Here is a 3,575-nt window from a genome sequence, read left to right on the forward strand (position 1 = left end):
TGCTCGGCACAAGACTGGACGCGCTTTTGCTGTTGAAAGCATAATTTATAAAGCTGTCGGTCAGTGACTTAGATGAAGCTGTGAGATTTCTTATGAGTATGATGATGTGCTTCCCGAACTTAAGTCCATCCAAATATTCACTAGCGCCCATGAAGCAGACCTACATGCACTGAAGGCATCATTTGAGGCACAAGCTCAGCAACTTCGGCGGTGGTTGCAGGAGCAAAATGAGGCATAAACTCTAACCCGGAGACCCATGGTCTGCCGGTTTCTGAAAACTACTATCTTAAAGATAAACCCAAGCAGCTAGCAAACAAACTAATCTGCAATTTTCACTAGACGAGCTGGTTGCAGCGCACTGCCTTCCGAGCAAAACATGGTCTGTCCCAGGGATCCTGGTACAGTTTACTTTGGTGGGCAGGAAAGAAAACTGGATGCCAGCACGCAGCAAGCTCAGGCGTCTACATGAGTCTAAGGTAATGCCAAGGCGCTACCTGAATGAAAATTTGACGAAGACAAATAGGCACTTTTTTTTCGGCTGTCCAGAACGGCAGCTAAAGAAAAGCGTTACAGGTTTGTCTGGCTTAAAGCAGGAAATATTTTCGCAAAGAAAAGGGAAGCTTCTGCGTTGATCCAGATTGGTAGTGAATCCGATATCAGCAAAATCAAATGAATGACACAGCAGGAAGGTCAATCGAATTTCCGGACTTTAACGCTTTCCAAGTCAACTTAGGCCCAAGCGCAGACAACCAGTTCACTTTAGTAAATGTGAATATACGCAGCTTGAGAAAATACTGGGACGAGTTCAAGTTCAGTGCGGAGGGAGGCGTAAAATTCGTAGATGTATTTATTTTAACAGACATTAACATACACAAATCAGCAGCAGATGGTTTTATGTTAAGTGGCTATACAGGCAGATTTCTGACGCACCCACTCCGTCGTGCCGGCGGAGTTGCAGTTTTCGTGAATAACCAGTACGATGTCTACAACTGAGGTTAGCTTCGCACATGCGGAATACCTGGTGATGGAACTGAGCCATGCACAGGTTTCACTCACTTTGTTATCAATATACCGCCCTCCATCCAACAGTGTGAGCCGTTTCTTGGTAGAACTGGACAGTACCCTAAAAAGGTAATAGCGGTGAAGACCTGTTGTGTCTCGCAGGTGACTTGAATATTGACATTTTGTGCCGTTCCAAAGTATCAGTGGCTGACTAAATGCCTATCTTGGCGTCATATGGTATGGAATGTGTAATAAGCAGTGCAATTCGAGAGGTTGCCAAAAATAGACGGCTGGTCATCTCTTGCCGCGACCACGTCGTGGTACGGGTACCAAATTTTGAACATGATTTCTGCAGTAATTCCTCAAGGCATAGTAGGCCACTGTTTTACAGCCTACCGTTTCACAGCTCACAGCTACTCGCTCACAGAACACGACAGGCAGCGTGCTGGTCAGAGGAATGTATCGACAGTGGATCATCGTAAATCTGACAGCTTAATAGAACTGTTGAATTGGTTATTTTTGTTAAAATTTGATGCCTCCGAAGTTGTTTATGAAAAGTTTCGTCTTCAGTTGTGTGCGTTTGAGCAAAAATGCACGCGCATAGCGAGAACTAGACAAGTAAAGGACCACGAATGGTTAAATTAAGATATAATTGCCGCAATTGAATATCGTGACTGGCTTCGGTAACGTTACAAGCAATAGCCACGAAATGTCAACCTTCGTACAGAGCGTAAACTAACAAGAAGTAGAGTAGTCGCGCTTATTCGCTCAGTAGAGTAGTCGCTACTTGTAGGAAAAGTTCAGGCAAAGCTCAAGAAGCCCTGCAAGAACCTGGTCATTGATAAATCAGTTTCGCGGCAAACACGAGTCGAATAGTTCTCTTAGAAATTCATTTCCGGATGATCCCAGAGCCGCTGCAGATGTTTTTAACAACCACTTTGCGCTCGTTGCAGCGGTTTCGTCGAGCTCTATGTTAAATGCCGTGTTCGTTATGAGAATAGAGTTCAGCGTCGGCATTTTTGCCCAAATTATCACCCAGTGAACTGCAGCGGCTGATTCATAGCTTCAAACGAAATAAGCCTATGGATACAGATGGGATTTCTGTCGCGACGTTAAAAAGGAACTACCATGTCCTCCTAACAGGTGCAGTATTTTTTTATGTTCAATGGATTTCATGATACAGGCTCCATCCCTGAACCACTGAAAACAGCTATCATCAGACCGCTTTTCAAGGGTGGAAAGAGAGATGTTGTAGAGAACTACAGGCCGATTTCCATTCTCCCTATCCTGGCACAAATTCTGGAGAAGTTTCTTCTAGAACGCATGAATTCTGTCGTCAACAAATGTTCAATCCTATCGGATAGGCAGACTGGTTTCGTACAGGGGAGGGGCACAGTAAACCTCCTGGAAGAATTCTCTGACCAACTCTGTGAGGCATTTGAGTTGAATCTATTTGTCTGTGCGCTCCTTTTACATAGTTCTAGGGCTTTTGACTCGGTCAGCCACGAGCTGTTATTAACAAAACTTCATTTACGGGGCTTCAAAGGTCCGCTTCATACTCTTCCAAAAAAGCTACTTGCCCGGACCGTATCAAGTGATTACAATAGGTTACCACGGTATTGTTAGCCAGAAAGCGGCTATAACAGCTGGAGTGCCACAAGGCTCAATACTCTCCCCGTGACTGTTTAATTTGTTCATGAATGACTTAGTCACCACCACATATAAATGTTTCATTTTTCAATATGCAGATGACACCGCCGTCCTCATAAGGCGTGCAGATTATGAAACAACAGTTCATCTGCTACGAGAAAATGTTTGTCGGTTAATGTCAAGGTTCTCGAGAAATTGTATGTCAGTTAAAAAAAAACACGATAATATGCTTTAGAAATCTCTTAAAAATGACTGTAGTCTTAAAACCTGTGTATTTATATGAGGCGCAAAATCACGCGTGTCGCTGTAAGCCACTTTATTATGTTGACAAGCTATAATATTTGATTGTAGCTTGACATGGAATTTCCGTAGGCCGCACATCTGCAGCATGCAGACTGCGGAGAGCTGCTTGGGTTTTATATAATTTGAAGTCTGGCTCCAGTACTAGTAAAAAAAAAAAACGGTAATGCATGCACTTTCCTACAGTGTACTGCGACACGGAATCACAGTATTATTCGAGTTGGAAAGGACGCACTGACAAATTGCTGAACAAAATGCTACTAACTATGGCTTACAACTCCTCTATCGCGTCATCGGATGACCTCATCCGGACGCTAAAGCTTCATTCGTTTGACTCAGAAGGACGTTATAAGACATTTTTGAAACTCGGAATTTAAGATTGCATATGCTGTTCCCCGCGTTTGGCGTATCCAACACAGATTTGAGGTGCCCAAATTCGATACCAGATTTGGACGAGCAATGCCTTTGCTTATGTTCCTGAATTTTTAATAGACTTTCGGAAGAAGTGTTCGCGGCAACTTCAGTGAGTGCATTAAAGCATCTGTTAAGAACTTCCTGTTAGGATCTCAAAGTTTCTTCTCATTCCCTTGATAAGTTGTATGAGAGTGACATACTATGTTAAT

The sequence above is a fragment of the Amblyomma americanum genome, chromosome 1 (assembly GCF_052857255.1).
Source record: "Amblyomma americanum isolate KBUSLIRL-KWMA chromosome 1, ASM5285725v1, whole genome shotgun sequence".
In the NCBI taxonomy this organism is placed as follows: Eukaryota; Metazoa; Arthropoda; class Arachnida; order Ixodida; family Ixodidae; genus Amblyomma; species Amblyomma americanum.